Here is a 16,354-nt window from a genome sequence, read left to right on the forward strand (position 1 = left end):
ACAAGAGTCCAAAACCGATGGGCCACAGTAAAGGCAGTTCTGAGAGGAAAGTTCATAGCAATACAGCCCTACCTAAAAAAAGATAGAAACATTTCAAATAAAAGACCTAACACTACAACTTCAAGAACTGGAGAAACAACAACAAATAAACCCCAGAGCAAGTAGAAGGAAGAAAATAATCAAGATTAGAGCAGAACTGAATGACATAGAGATGAAAAGAACAATTCAAAGGATCAATCAATCCAGGATCTGGTTCTTTGAAAAGATAAATAAAATTGACAAGCCTTTAAGCAGACTCATCAAGAAAAAAAGGGAGAGGACCCAAATTAATAATATCAGAAATGAAAGAGGAGAAATAACAACTGATACCACAGAAATACAAAAGATTGTAAGAAACTACTATGAACTATTATATGCCAAGAAATTTGCAAACCTCAATAAAGTCGACAAATTTTTAGAAAAGTATAATCTTCCAACACTGAAGGAGGAAGAAACAGAAACCTTGAACAGACCGATAACAGCTGGGGAAATTGAAGAAGTAATCAAGAATCTCCCGGCACACAAAAGCCCTGGGCTGGATGGTTTCATAGGAGAATTTTACAAAAGATTTAAGGAAGAGCTAACCCCTGTCCTTCTCTGACTATTCCAAAAAACCCAAGAGGAGGGAAGATTCCCAGACTCTTTTTTTATGAGGCCAGCATCACCCTAATTCCAAAACCAGATAAAGACCCTACAAAGAAAGAAAAGTACAGGCCAATTTCGCTGATGAACATAGACACTAAAATCCTCAACAGAATATTGGCAAACTGCATCCAGCAATACGTTAAAAAGATTATCAACCACAATCAAGTGGGATTCATCCCAGGAATGCAGAGATGGTTCAATATATGCAAATCAATAAGCTTAATATATCATATAAACAAAAGGAAAGAAAAAAAGCACATGATCATTTCGATAGAGGCAGAAAATGCATTCGATAAGGTGCAGCACTAATTTATGATCAAAACACTCAACAAAATGGGAATCAATGGGGCATTCCTCAACGTAATAAAGGCCACATATGAAAAACCTACAGCCAACATCATATTCAATAGGCAAAAACTAAAAGCTTTCCCACTAAGATCGGGAACACGACAAGGATGTCCGCTTTCACCGCTTCTTTTGAAAATCGTATTGGAAGTTCTAGCCACAGTGGTCAGACAAGCAAAAGAAATAAAAGGCATCCAAATAGGAAAGGAGGAAGTAAAGCTATCATTGTTTGCAGAGGACATGATAGTGTACATAGAAATCCCTGTAGACTCTCCCAAAAAACTCCTCAACCTAATAAGTGAATTTGGCAAAACAGCGGGATACAAAGTCAATATTCAGAAATCAAAGGCATTTTTATACACCAGCAATGAAACAGAAGAAGAAATCAGAAAAAAAAAATACTATTCAATATAGCAACAAAAAAAAAAAAATAAAGTACCTAGGAATAAATTTAACCAAGGAGGTAAAAGACCTGCATGTACAAAACTATACAACATTGAAGAAAGAAATTAAGAAAGACACAAATAAATGGAAGCATATACCATGCTCATGGATTGGAAGAATTAATATCATCAAAATGTCCATACTACCCAAAGCAATTTATAGATTCAACGCAATCCCTATTAAGATACCAATGGCATATTTCACAGAAATAGAACAGACATTTCACAAATTTATATGGAACCATAAACGACCCCGAATAGCCACTGCAATTTTGAGAAAGGAAAACAAAGTAGGAAGGATCACAATACCAAACATCAAACTATATTACAAAGCCAGTATACTCAAAACAATCTGGTACTGGCACAAGAACAGACCCATAGACCAGTGGAACAGAATAGAAAGCCCAGAAATAAGCCCAGATCTATATGGGTCACTAATATTTGACAAAGGGGGCAGAAGCATAAAGTCGAGTAATAATAGCCTCTTCAACAAATGGTGTTGGGTGAGCTGGACGGCTACATGCAAAAAATTGAAATTGGATCATCAGCTGACACCGTATACAAAAATAAACTCAAGATGGATAAAAGACTTAAATATAAGTTGCAACACCATCAAAGTCCTAGAGGAGAACATTGGCAGGAAACTCTCAGATATCCCATGCAGCAATTTTTTCACTGATATGTCTCCTAAAGCAAGGGACATAAAGGAAAGAATAAAGAAGCGGTACCACATCAAAATAAGAAGCTTCTGCACGGCTAAAGAAAACATCAGCAAAATGAAAAGGGAACGAAGTGTATTGGAAAACATATTCGCTAATGATACATCAGATAGAGGTTTGATCTCCAAATATATAAAGAATTCATTCTACTCCCCTCGAAGAAGACAAATGATCCAGTCAAAAAATGGGCAAAGGACCTAGGCAGACACTTTTCCAAGGAAGAGATACAGAGGGCCCAGAGACATTTGAAAGGATGCTTGGCATCACTAGCCATCAGAGGAATGCAGATCAAAACCACCATGATGTACCACCCTACACCCGTCAGAATGGCCATCATAAACAGATCAACAAACAACAGGTGCTGGCGAGACTGTGGAGAAAAGGGAACCCTAGTCCGCTCTTGGTGGGAATGCAGACTGGTGCAGCCATTGTGGAAAGCAGTGTGGAATTTCCTCAAAAAGCTGAAAATGGAACTGCCTTTTGATCCAGTGATTCCCCTGCTGGGACTATACCCTAAGAATCCCAAAATGCCAATTCAAAAGAACCTATGCACCCCAATGTTCATAGCAGCACAATTTACAATAGCTAAGTGTTCGAAGCAATGTTAAATGCCCATCAGTAGATGACTGGATCAAAAAATTATGGTACATATACACAATGGAATACTACGCAGCAGAAAGAAAAAAAACTATTAAACTTCGGGACAATATGGATGGAACTAGAGAGTATTATGCTAAGCAAAATAAACCAGTGGGTGAAAAACAAATATCATATGATCTCACCTATAAGTGGAACGTAACCAACAAAACAAAGATGCAAGGAAAGTAAACCAGCAACACTGAAAGAAAAAAGGAACCAAAAGAGACAAGAGGGAAGGAGAGGGGTGGGCAGGGGAAAAGGAAGGGAAGGGGCAATTCAAGGAACATATAGCAAGGACTCGTGGACAAAGCCAAAGTGGCGAAGGATTGAGGGAGGGGGCGGAGGGAGGGGGGCAGGGAAAAGTGGTGGGGGGAATGTGGAGACAAATGTATTTGAAAAATAAATTAATTAATTAGTATATGGAAAAAACATAACAAAATAAGACAAAAATTTATTTTGTCCTTAATGGACACCTTCTATGGTGTTTAACTTAAAACCATTCACAGTAATGATTTCTAAGGGGCTTCTTATGTTTTTCCTTGATTTTTAATGTTGTGTTAGAATTTCATTAACTAATATGTAAAATATATAACCTACTGATGCTTTATTCAGAAAAATTTATTATGTTAAGATAGTGTGTATTAGGCCATGCTTTCAAATTTAAGTGAATTATATTAATCCTCATAATAGGGTCAAACTTTGAAAACAAATTTGTGCTAAGATTTTTTTTTTAAATGTAAAGTAAATGAAGTAAAACACATTTGTCTAACATCAACTTAATTTTAAAATAACTGTCCTGTATAGTAACCCTATAAATAAGAAATTCCTCTTCGTTTCCAGCTCTGGTTTGGTTCTAAATTAGGCCTCACTTCATGGGAGACAAAGTTAATGAATCAGTTCATAAACAGAAGCTGTCTTTTTTTTCTTTATTTTGCATATTTCATGTTTCTATTGTATTTATGATTGAAAAAAAAAGAATCAAACTGTGGTCATTTTTCTGTTTCATCTAAACAAATTAAATTTATTAATTTTAATAAAAAAAACAAACAAGCAGAACAGAAACAGAATCATAGATACAGAGAACGTTTTGATGGTTGTCAGATGGGAGTGGTATCAGGAGGATGAGTGAAAAAAAGTGAAGAGATTAAGAACTACAAATTCGTGGTTACAGAATAGTCCTGGGGATGTAAAATACAGCATAGGCAAATAGAGTAGTCAAAGAACACATATGCGTGACTGATGGATTTGGACAATAGTGTGGGGATTGCCTGAGGGAGTAGGGGTTAGCAGCGTGGAGGGGGCAAAAGGGGAAAATTGTGACAACTGTAATAGCATAATTAATAAAATAAAAATTAAAAAATAAAATGATTATAATAAAGGATTTTAAGGTGATTAAATGAAAAGATATAATGTGTGAAGAGACATTGCTTAGTGCTTTTAATTCTGTTGCTTGAGATTGCAGATGTAAATTTGAATCCTACTTTAAAGCTGTATAACCTCAGGCAATTAATTAATTTTCCATGTCTGAGAAATTAATAATGTAAGACATGTAAATAGCATAGTGCCTGACACAAAGTAAGCACACAGTAAATATCTGCTGTTATTGTTAAATTATAAAACCTATGCAGATATTCACTTTTTATGATGTACTGATAATAAGACAATGACTCAGTTAGTGGTTTTTCTAAACCTATTTTAACAGATCTGGAGAGTTTAGTGGCATGTCAATCTGTATTTTCTTGATTTATAACCTGCAAACTCTGTGAAAGAATGAATGTATTTGTTGGTTTAAGCTAAAATTTTGATTGCATGCATTTGTCTTGAAGACACCTGGAATTATTTAGCTCTAACTTGTTCACATTTCAGAACTCTTCTTTGGCAAATATGAAAGTTAAACAACATTTTTATGGTTACAACTTTTCTGTACTGTGTTTTGCTGTGAGTCATTTTAATTTTGTTTTGTTGGTAAGAATGATTTTTCTGTCCTGGATAAAAAAAAAATCAGACTTTTGTAGAGAAGGTGTATAACATCTATTGATACCTGCAGCCTTCAGGAAAATGTTCCCTTGTCTTTCCTTAGGTAAATATCTGTCAGTTTTATTCTAGAATTTCTTGTGTATATATATATTTTTACCTTTCCACAGTTCTACTTCCAAGCCTTCAAAGTGATTTCTTTTCTTCCATGATCTCTTCTAATTCATTTTACACACCTTACCAGGTGCACCTACCTAAAGCTGGGAGTCATTTCACTTGCAGACCTAATGGTTCCTCATCCTACCTAGGATGCCTGTCCCCCAAATCATATTTCCATGACTCCTTTCTGCATATCCTGTCCCACTAAACTGTGGTACTCTTTCATAAAGCATACTTTTATATATCATATATTCATGGTCAATTTTAAGCCATTTGTCTATAGGGATTATTCTCTGGTCTTCATATATGATTTTAAGGTATGATGGAGATGCCTGTCTTCATCCTCTGTTGGCATAAACTATTGGCCTGTTATTTTCTGGGGCACTTTGTGTTTCTTTGAGCTGAAGCTCAGCCACTGCCTAAGAAAGGAGGAAGAACAAGAACTTCCAAGAGATGGATGGGGAAGATGGCTCCCATGGTGGTCCAGGCTTTGTCCTCTGACGAATAAACTTGTTCTCTGTCATTTTTCTCACTGAATTGGCTTCCTTGAACTCTGCTTCACCTGAGCTTCAGACTTACTGGTCACAAAGGCTGCTCTTCAGCTTGGCTGTCCCTTCGTCTAGTCCAAGTTCTACTTTTATTCCTTGCTGTTATACACTCAAGAGAGGGAGTAGGAGAGTGTGGGCAGGCAGGAGGGTCATGGGTGGCCTAGTACATGTACAACTGTTAAGCCTTCACTGAGCTATAATCTAGCTGGTGGTAGAATAGTGTCTCTCCAACTAGAGCATGTATTTGTCACCTCCAGTACTTGTTATAACAGACTGCTCAACCACATCTGGATAGGTCTGATTCAGTGGGTCTTAGGTGGGGTCTGGGATTTGTATTTCTAACACTTTTTGAGGAACTCATTATATTGGAAGTACGGTGTTGCTGAGCATTAGGTCAAATGCCACCTCTTCAATGATCTTTTCTGAATCCCTCAGCCAGGACATACAACAGTTGTTGTATGGTCTCTTCTCTCCAATTTCTTAGCAATTTATTTGCACCTCATAGTCTTTACTACTTTCTGTTCTATATAAAGTATGCATGTCTTGGCTTTGCTAGCAAGGTATAAACTATTTGAACTAGTCTCATTTATCTCACTTCTTCAAATGTGCAGTAACTATACTTACACAACAGGTTGTATGGGTGTTCTTCATTATCTTTGTGCCTCCATCCTCCAGCTTCTGTATACTTTGCTCCTACCAACTTGAATGTGCAACTTTCTTAAGAGAACTAAACCTGAACTACTAGAGGCACTTATCTCAGACTTGTGGAGAGCCGATATTGTCTGGAAGTTGCCATCCCCAGCAGCATGACCTACAGCTAATACATGAATACAAAAGCCCACCTCCCTCGCCTTGAGGTAGACACATCCACTCATAGCCTCACAGAATCAGGCTGAGGCAGGAACCTCACCTGAAATCAAACGCTTGTTTGGACTCTTCCATTTCTCTACGCTGCTTTCCTTACTTTCTTAACAAGTTTCTTCTGGGAACACTTCCTTATTGAATCTCTTGCACATTCTCTCTTGTTTCAGGGCCTGCCTGCTTCTGAGAAACTGGAAGGTGTTGTATAAATGCTCATTGAATGAGTGAGTGCTTGTTGAATGAATAGTTAGGAGAATGGACTCTGAAGCCAGACTGCCTAAGTTTAAATCCTAGATCTACCCCGTACTAGTTCTGTGACCTTGGGCAATTTATTTAACTTCTTGTGCTTTAGTTTCTTTATCTAAAAAATGGAGTTAAAATAGTATTTCATCAGAGTGTTATGAGGAATAGAAAAATTACACTTAAGTTATTTGGGTATAGTGTAAGTGCCAATTAGCTGTTTGTAAAAACAAATAAAAATGAATAACTTGAAAGAAATTAAGAAAACACAAGTAATTGGAAAGATTCTGTGTTCATTGATAAGAATACAATATAACTAGGATGACAATACTACCAGTGTGACCTATAGATTTAATGCAATCCCAAATCAAAAGTTCTAATGACTTTTTTTGCAGATATAAAAATCCTTCCTAAAGGGACTCTGAATAGCCAAAATTATCTTGAAAAAGAATAAAAAGTCAGAGAAGACTCACACTTCCCAGTCTCAAAAGTTAACAATTTGGTTTAATACTAACCAAAAAAGTGCTGTACCAGCATAAGGACAGACATATAGGCCAATGGAATAGAATAGAGAACTAGAAAGTAAATCCTCACATATGTAATCAACTTATTTCTTACAAAGGTGCCAAGACTATTCTATGGGGAGAGGATGGCCTTTCAACAAAACTGATGAATAGCTATGCAAAAACATGAAGTTGTATTCTTACTTTATACCATATACGAAAATTAACTCAAAATTGATCACAGTCCTAAATATGAGACCTAGAAGTATAAAACATGTAAAAAAAAAAAAGAGGGAAGGTTTTCATGACTTTGGTTTAGCAATGATTCCTTGGATATGATTTCAAAAGCACAGACAACAAAAGAAAAAAATGATAAAATGAACTTCATTAAAACAAAACATATTCTATACATCAAAAAACATCAAAAAAATGAAAAGACAACCCATAGAATGAGAGACATACTTAAAAAGAATATATCCTATAAGGGATAAATGTCCATAATATATAAAGAACTCCTATAAATAAACAATAAACAAACAGAAACAACAATTTAAAAATTGGGCAAGGACTTGAATAAACATTTCTTCAAAGAAGATACACAAATGGTTAATAAGCAGAGAAAAAGAGGCTCAACATTAATAGTATTAGAGAAACACAAATCAAAACCACAATAAGATACCACTTAATACCTGCTAAGATAGCTACTACAAATAAACAAACAAAACAGAAAAAAACCCCCAAAAACCAGTGTTGGCCAACATGTGGAGAAACTGGAATTCTCGTGCGATGTGGGAATATAAAATGGTGCAGCTGATGTGGAAAATAGTTTAGCTACTTTTCAAAAAGTTAAACATAGAATTATCATATGACCCAGTAATTCCACCCCCCATCCTGGTATATATGCCAAAGAATTGAAAGCAAACACTCAAACAGATGTACTTTCTAAAATCCAGTAAACCAGTGCTCCCAGCAGCATTATCCATAATAGCCGAAAGGTGGAAACAACCCAATTGTCCATTACAGATGAATATCTAAACAAAATGTCGTAGACAATAAAATATTATTCTGCCATGAAAAGGAATGAAATTCTGATATATGCTACAACATAGATGAATTTTGAAAATATGTTAAGTGAAATAACCAGACACAAAATGACAAGTATTGTATGATTACACTTACATGAGGGATCTAGAGTAGACAAACTTATAGAGAAAGAAAGTAGAATAGAAGTTACCAGGGAAGAAAGGTGAGTGAGGATTTACTGTTTCATGGGTACAGAAACAGTTTAGGTTGATAAAAGAGTTTGAGATGTTCACCTGGTAGGGGAGATACCATGATCATGAAGGTGATTTTCCCAGGGCGAGGTTTTTGCGCTCTGGATGTGCTGACCCCTGCAATTTCCCCAAGGTGGGAAACTCCACTGTATAATTTATTGTAGTGGGGGATGCGTTCACGCTCTCCCCATAGGGGAAAAAAAGTTTTGGAAATAGTGGTGATTGTTGCACAACATTGTGAATATATTTAATGCAATTGTATACTTGAAAAATGGAAAATGTTATGTTTAGTATATTTACCGGATTTTAGAAAGTATATTAATTCTACTCTTTCATTTTGCTGTTCCTATTGTGTCTTTGGAACTTTGATATGTATCATGAATGTTTCTTTTCTCTCTCATTAAGTAAGTACATGTGAGTCATTTATGGGCATTTAAACAAAGCACCTGGATAGTTGTGAAATTTTAAACGTCCAATTAAAAACAAGGTATATAAATATGAATAAATAAGGGAATAATTAGGTTGTTTGAAGAATTCTTTAGGTTCAGTCAGAATTTGCAGTAACTTCATGAGTGCAGTGAGTCCTGGTTAGTTGTTGATGCCATAAAGCAATTTGAGCCTAGTGTTTTTTTCAGCTTTACCATTTTTGATTGTATAAAAGCTATCCGTATGAGTCCTCTTGTTTTGGGCTTATAGGCAAATTGATCTCCAGCCAGATGCTCCATCTTCTTATGTATCACACCTCTCCACAGAGCTGAAATGTTCCCCTGAAGAGAAACTTTTAAAAATCCCACAAACTCTAATTTAGATTTGGCAGTCACTGTGTTGTGGTATTTGAGTGTTTTAGACTTAGCAATAAATAACGTTTTAAACCTTCCAATGTCTTGTGTCTTACTTGCTGTGCTCTCTGTATCTGTAGGCAAAAGCCCTCAATGAAAAAGTCACCTATTGGTTAAGACTGTCCTTCCCTCCCCATAGCCTCAGATTCTCTTCATTTTTTATCATAAATAGTGAAGTGAAATGAAAGAAGGCGGGAGGAGAGGAGGTGTATTTGTTCATGAGATAGTGTTCCCAAGGAATCAGTTGACAAGCTTGACCAATTTTTTATAACATGTACTCTGACATACTTTTGCATTTGCTTCTCAGACTTTTATATCTTTATCTTAAGACTTTTTGATTTTTATCTGGGGGCCTGTGAGACAGAGGACTGAACCATTTAAATATCATTTTACATCCAATTTTATTAAAAGGAAGACAATAGGAATACAAGGCCAAATTCCACTTGACAACTTTCTAAACATCAGCCAATCTCACACTCGTTTTAAACAAAACTACTTAAGTCCTTTCTGGAACAAGACAAAGCATAAAGAGACAAAACGATAATATGTCAACCTATTTAATACAAAAAGTTTTCATCTTTGGATATGTAATAGAATATTTTTTCATCTTTGCTACTTGGATTTAAATCAGTGTCTCTTCTGGTTGTTGGTCAAAGGTTCTTAGGTGAAAGGGTAGTTTGTTACAAATTATTCTGTTTAAAACATCTTTATGTAACTTGTGTATCTGTTCTTGGGTGTGTAGATATATATCTCGCCATACTTTGCTGTGGGAGTTTATAACAAGAGATGAGTGGCCCTGAGCATACAGCTAGGTTGAGCATGGGAATACCTACTGGTTTGAAATCTGAGCTTTTGGATATTGACACCTACATGTGCACATACATATGTACACAATACATACATACATACACATATTGTCCCACTTTTTGGGCATCTGATCTGAGAAACAATGACATGGTCAATGGACAGAGACAGAAATAAGAATGGCCTCGAGGCAGAGGGCAGCTTGAAGTATAACTTGTAAAACTAGTTTGTATGGGGCACTGGCTCTTTCCACACAAGGCAAAGAATTATTCCCATATAGGGTTAACAGTAACAGAGCATACTCCATTATGGCAAGCATGGAAATTCTGGAAATTCTCTTAGAGGGAATATATCAACTTAAGTGAATTGTGTACCACAGGGATCTTAGAATCCTGAGTAGAGATTATGCTGATAGAGACAAATCGGTTATTTTCACCTAACTCTCCAAGCCTCACTGTTTGGCTTTACATAGGAAATTGAAAGTAAACCATTATTTATTTACCTTTACTGCAAAACTTGAATGGTGAAAGTCTGTTGATATGCAGTGAATCCCCAGTGGGAAATTACTAGAACTAGCAAGAATGGGAATATTTGTTTTTAAATGGATTTTTAAATTGACCTTGATAGTTTTCAGTGTTTCTTAATTAGTGTTTGCAAATCTGCTGATTTTACAAAAAAATCTGTTTCTTGCTGTATTAGAGTATAACATCACAACAAAATTAGCATTCCATATGTTGTTTTGTTAAACACACTTGGTGACTTTCTTTAAAATCCCTTGGAAAATGTTTTGAAATTTGTTGAAACAAATATGCAACACTTGAAATTAAATGGTGATTATCACCACATTGGTCTTTATTTAAAGCATGACGGGTATGTTTGGACTCTGGAACGCTATCACTGAACACATACCCTTCAGAAATTACTCATGAGTAGGTAGACCTAGATACAAGAGTTTTTATCTAGGCAAGTAAAAGTAGCTTGCTGCAGAATCCCAATGCCATTATGCCACAATAAAGCTCGTCTGCTTCACCAAAGGCTGAAGTGGCAAAAACAATTAAAAAATCTTTTAGTAGGGTTTCTCTTCTATAAATGGAATGAGAAAATTCAGCCCCCTTTTCCTAAAATCTCCTTCAGAACTCTTAAAGAGAAACCTAAAAACATGTTTCATTTGAAATTGGAGAATTTGGTTATATACCATTGGTAGTACTAATCATTTTAACATTGAATCATTTATTGAAACAGATGTGGAAAATGTCATGTCTGTGTCTTCATTTCAGACTTAAAGTGTAGTTAGCAAACATACTGAACATCTGGTGTGTGCTGGGCACTGAAGTCAGTTATAGGAATAAGACGCAGTGGCACCAATAACTCTACTTGGAAGGCCTCAGAGCTAATCAGGGCATTAACAAGTGAGAGGGGAGGGTTGCTCAGGGAAGATTTCAGAGTAGACGCTTAAACTGAATCTTAAAAGATACATACACGTTTACCAGGTAGAAAAGGCAGGAAAGAACATTCCAAAATGAGTGGATGACCCATATGATCACTGATTCTTTGTATTTACTAATTCATTTTCAAGAATCTGATACAGAACACACGTCCCCTCGATCTCTTTGTATCTAAACACATGCTTTTAGTCACACTGAACAGATAATTCATGAAACACTTTGATGACTTCAAGTGATAAATGGTGATAATTTTCAGGTGAGTTGTTAAATGTAAAATGGTTTTGATTAAAGGAATAAAGGTCTAGTTGTGAATAAGCTTTTATTGGGTCATAGGCTGTCACCACCATATCTTATATTCATTTATCCTTTCTTTCTTTCAATAAATCTTTATTGAACATTTATTATATGCTGGACACTGTTTTAGGTCTTGTGATCAAGATCTCATGGATCTGCTTTAGGTGAAAGCTGATGGGGCCTGTCTTACTCATTGACCACAATGACCATCATCCCCCTTCTCTGCTCAGACTCTCTGACTGCTTTCCATTACAATTAGAGATTCTCAAGGCTGCATATGATCTGGCCCAAGTTACCTCTACCACGTTATCCCCTACCTCTAATCAACTGTGTCACTCTGCTCCAGCCCCATTACCCTGCTTGATGTTCCTCAAGTAAATTAAGGAAGCTCATGCTTCAGAATTCTTGTTGTTTTGTTTGTATGGAATACTCTTCCTACACATATCCATGGGCTCATTTTCTCATTTTATTCAGGGTTCTGTTCAAACATCCCTGCAACAAAGAGTCTTTAGCTGACATGGTCCTCCTTTATTTTCTGTTCTCTTTCCTTGATTCATTTTCTTCATAGCACTCATATACATTATGTAATGGAATAATATAAAATAAAATATTAACAATATAGTACAATATGATCGTGTGTGTGTGTGTGTGTGTGTGTATGTGTGTAGCCTTTCTGTCCACTAGAATATAATCTCCATAAGGTCAGGCATTTTATTTTGTTTATGGCTATATTCCTAGCACCTAGAACAGAGCCTGGCCATAATATATATTTGATGAATATTGGTAGATTGTTGAATGACTCTTTTTCATTTGGAGCATTGCAATTCATTCTTCTTTATCTTGGGTTTGTGTCTCTTTCCTATACGTAGTCAGCTAAACAATTAAGGAATAGAATTACTGTACCAAAAATATGTATTAAGGGAATTCAATCATAAGAAGTCCCAGTTATTTACTAAAAATACAACTAATAATAGATCCACAAGATTCTTTCCTGGAGCCCTGTTTTCTGGACATTTGGCCATTGTGACTTTGGTTTGGCTTTGCTGTTATTTTTACATAGTGTTAATGTGTTCCTGACATATTTCAGAGGCCAGGCTTGTCATTCACTTTGAGAGATCCCATGAATTTTTCTCTTACACTTTTGAAATTAAATTTCAGTATTGAATCATATTTATTGTTTCAGTCAAAATGGATTTGATTTACAGATGTTAGATCCCTTAAAAACCGGTCTAAAAAAAGAAACCTTCCATCAACTTCAGTTTGTGTTTTCTTGTCTCCTCTAAATAAGAACTAAGAACTTTCTACGATACATTTTCTATGACACTGTCTTGTGTTGAAATCATCAGTGCATGTTAAACTAAGTATATAATATTTGCTTGTTTTAAGGTTTGTTTCATAAGGGAAGTAGTATAATTGCTAGCAAGCTGTGTATACCTTTTCAGAATATGATTATTGTTCATGAAAGTGGTTTTAATTGAAAATTTTATGTCATAGATAGCCTATAGCAAGCTTAGATCCATATACTTATATTTATGTGTCTATAACTTATTTTTAAGATTCCTTATACAACAGTATTTTGAAATTTCTAAAGGTTTTCTCTTTTTTTGGTATTCATATGGGAAAATTTAAAAATATTGCTGTTATATTCAACTGTTGGCACTGTTGCAGGCAACTAAAAGCTTAAGAAAATTATTTCCCTGCCTGTCCACCCCGACCCTGCAAAGCCACATCTAAAAAGGTCACAAAAGGAAACACACAATTCAAATAATCTCCATGTTGTATCTAAGATTAAGTTGGACACAGATGTTTTAACTTACAATTTGATCTGGCGTAATATATACATTTAACAAAATCCTGTTTTGTATTCGTTCTGTAAACACTGAAGTTTGATAAAAGTGTATTGATTTTTCTGCTATTTAAGAGATTTTGAAACAGTGCTTAAAGTGGGTTTACTCCAGGGCTTAAATTAACTCTTTCAGTTTTTGACCATGGCGGGGTGGGTGGGTGGGTGTGTGGGGGTGTGTGTGTGTGTGTGTGTGTGTGTTTATGGGAGTATGTGTGTGCATGCAAGTATTTATTTGTTTATGCTTGAACTGGATTAGAATGGCAAACCGTTTTGTGGTCTGCAATATTTTACTTGCTAGGGATAATCATTAGACTTTGTTCTTGATTTTTTTCTTAGAAGATGAAGTGATTCAACACTGTTCATTACTGCTCATTTCCTAACCACACTGTAATCATTATAGGCCTAGATATTATCTGAAAAGTTACTGAAAATATTAATGCAACATGAATAGGGTTTTTCTCTGCACCCTGGGCATTTAAATGTGAACATTATATTTCCTCCTCCTGGTCTTCAGGCCTTCTATCCAAATGACCCAAATGTCATGGCCGTCTAGGAGGTGAATCGGGAAACATCAACACAGTTAAAACCTGTCTTGCTTTTAAAATCATGCCCACATTCACTCTCTTCTTTCTTGGCTAACATTCTAGCACAAAACCACATCAGCTTTTCACCTTGTGCAGGAGGACAGCAGCTACCACCATGTGAATAGGCTTCTTCAAATTATTTGTGTCTTTAGACCAGAATTGTGACCTTGGTAAATTCTGAGGGAATAGATATCCCCAAGTTTAAGACATGAAAAAGAAATGTCAATTCAGCAACAGTACAACCTTTTGTAACTACAGAGACTTTTCCTAAGTGGAATCTCTTTTGATGGCATAAAAATATAGGTGCTGATATAGATAAGACACTGTTTTGAGGGCTTATTGGACCTTGTCATTTATAAAAGGTCTTCACATGAATTATTTCATTTCCACTTTGCCAATAACCACACAATCTCTGAGACAGGTTAAGTGATAGAGGCAAGAACCTAAATTCTGCATTTCTTTTATTTCACCCTGAAGAAAGACATGGGTCTTTGAATATAATGGACAAACAAGCATTTAAATTCACCATCCAGGTACACAGTAGGCATAATGCACAATAGTGAGAAGAATATTTATCTACTGATCTCACACACACGCACACACATACATGTGCACACACCACCCACCCTCAAGTTCGGGGGACAAAAATGATTGCAGAACCAAACACTAGAACCCTATAAGGTTTTTTTGTAAAGGATTCCCCCCTTAACCTTATACAGCTTTCTTGAGCAGAACTTACAGAAAATAAAAATATATTTCAGTGTTTGCATAAAAACAACTTTAAAGAGAACTTACTTCCTGGTTCTCAGAGCTGGCTGCTTCAATGAGACAGAGGTTCCAAACCCATTCATGCTGGAGAGCTGCCATTGCTGGCTACATCACCTTTGCAGAGCATAAACATGAGGCATGGCTTGCCCACACACCTGGCTGGAAAAATAACACTGTAGGGGTTTTCAGGTTCTTGGGAAACTCAGGACATATTCTCGGGTAAAGTTATTATTTATTGGTGCTCAAGTTTATAGCAGTGTTTTATACAGGATGGGGCAAAAGTAGGTTTATAGTTGTTGATATGGAAAATGATACAATAATTAATGAATAATAATACAAGAATAAACTGTGTTTCTGTACTCACAACTGTAAACCTACTTTTACCCCACTCTCTATATTTTTGGTAATTTTCTTTAATTTACATTGTATTGTGCATTTTGATTTATATTCCTGTAGCAGATAATACTTAATAACTTTCTCAGTGATGATGGGGAGTTTATCAGCAACAGCAGAAGGCAAGAGATGAGTTAATTCTGAAATATGTGGGTTTAAATCCTGGCTCTGCTATTTAATTACCTTGGATTTTCTCATCTACAAAACATAAGTAATACCATTAACCTTAAAGGGTTGTTTAAATATTGTAGGTAATATATGTAATTGTCCCAAAATAACATTTAAAAATCAGGTATTTAATTTATATGAGGAATGACAATTTTTAATTGAATTTATTGGGGTTACATTGGTTAATAAAATTACATAGGTTTCAGGTGTATAATATTATAATGCATTATCTTTATATTGAGTGTTCACCACCCAAAGTCATGTCTCTTTCCATCACCACTTAAACCCCATTTACCTTCTGACTTCTCCCTCCCCATTACCTTCTGGTAATAACCATACTGTTGTCTTTCTGAGTTGTTTTTTTTTTTTTTTTTTTTTTTGCTTAATCCCTTCACATTTTTTACCCTGCTCCCTTCCCCCTGCCCCCCTCACAGCTATGGGTCAGTTTCCATTTTGTTCATTAGATGCCACATATAAGTAAAATCAAATGGTATTTACCTTTCTCTGACAGGCTTATTTCACTTAGAATAATACTCATCAGGTCTGTCCGTGATGTTACAAAAGGTAAGATTTCCTTCATTTTTATGGTTGAGTAGTATTCCACTGTGTACAGATACTACATCTTTATATCCACTCATCCACTCATAGGCACTTGGTCTTCTTCCAAATTTTGGCTATTGTAAATACTGCTGCAATGAACATAAGGGTGTATATTTTCTTTTGAATTAGTGTTTTGGGTTTCTTCAGATAAATTCCGAGAAATGAAATCCCTGGGTGATAAAGCAGTTCCAGTTTTAATTTTTGAGGTAACTCTATACTGCTTT

The 16,354-nt window shown here is 35.7% G+C and overlaps 1 protein-coding gene and 1 non-coding gene across 12 annotated transcripts in view; both read left to right on the forward strand.

The window, feature by feature from the left end:
- Positions 1–16,354, forward strand: part of SUGCT (succinyl-CoA:glutarate-CoA transferase) — a 976,712-nt gene that overhangs the window by 607,653 nt on the left and 352,705 nt on the right. The gene's annotated exons all lie outside the window — the stretch shown is intronic.
- LOC129063593 (U1 spliceosomal RNA) lies at positions 8,424–8,580 on the forward strand. The gene has a single exon (XR_008528378.1). It is a non-coding gene; the product is annotated as a U1 spliceosomal RNA (small nuclear RNA).

Source organism: Pteronotus mesoamericanus, unplaced genomic scaffold (assembly GCF_021234165.1).
Source record: "Pteronotus mesoamericanus isolate MK-2021 breed Mesoamerican mustached bat unplaced genomic scaffold, CSHL_Meso_final scaffold_85, whole genome shotgun sequence".
Lineage (NCBI taxonomy): Eukaryota > Metazoa > Chordata > Mammalia > Chiroptera > Mormoopidae > Pteronotus > Pteronotus mesoamericanus.